This window comes from Ursus maritimus, unplaced genomic scaffold (assembly GCF_017311325.1).
Source record: "Ursus maritimus isolate PB19 unplaced genomic scaffold, ASM1731132v1 scaffold_15, whole genome shotgun sequence".
Taxonomy (NCBI): Eukaryota; Metazoa; Chordata; class Mammalia; order Carnivora; family Ursidae; genus Ursus; species Ursus maritimus.
In genome coordinates this window covers 739,341-740,192 of record NW_024423897.1, presented here as the reverse complement: position 1 = coordinate 740,192, position 852 = coordinate 739,341, and positions in this window count along the sequence as shown.

Genomic DNA, 852 nt, shown 5'->3' with positions numbered 1-852 from the left:
TGGAGAGGCAGATGGGGTCTGGGGCAACTGCCAGAAGCCTCGGGCCTGAGCTCCCTCTTGGCTCATGCCAGAGCTTCCTCCAAGTACTGCCATCGTCTGCAGCACCGCGACCCTGCTCTTAGCCCCTAACGTGCTCCGAGTCACGCTCAGGCAAGTGCGTGTTTTTTCTCTTTTTTTCCTCCACTTGTGTTAGGGTTCTCTTGCTAGGTAGGGAGGGCTGCTACAGCTAGGGAGGGGGAGAGAGGTTTACTCTGTCCCCATTGGCAGCCCTCCCCATCCCTGTCCCTGAACACAGACTGCTTCACTCTGGGGAGGCTAGAAATGGCTCCTGTCCGAGGTAGGAATGAATGAGTTAAAGCCCCACCATGGGGTGGCTGTGCCTTGGACCCTCACACAGATGGCAAACCAGCTCACGTGATCATGCGTGTTTGTGGGTCTTTCCTACAGGTTGTATGCCCAGGTCTGTTGAGTAGGAACCGCCCTACTCATCCCCACCCCTCCCAACATAGATGTTCCCAGATCAGTGTCTTGTCACGCAAATAATGTCATTCTGGGCCCCAGCCCTGTAGACTCAAGCCCCTGGAAGGTGGGGTTGAGGGGCACTGAGCCATGGCATTGCCCATCCTGTCCCTGACCATCTGTCCTGGTGGCCTCTTCCTTGGGCCCCACCCCTATCCTCAGGAATGGAATTGACACCAAGACTTGGGCTGCTTTGTGCAGAACCTATTGGGACCTCTGGTTCCTGAGACCAAGCACCAGGGAAGTCTGGCCCCTGAACCCCAATCATCCTCACCACCCAAGGGGATCTCAGCTTCCTGTGATCAATTCTTCTGGTCCACCCCTTCACACCTC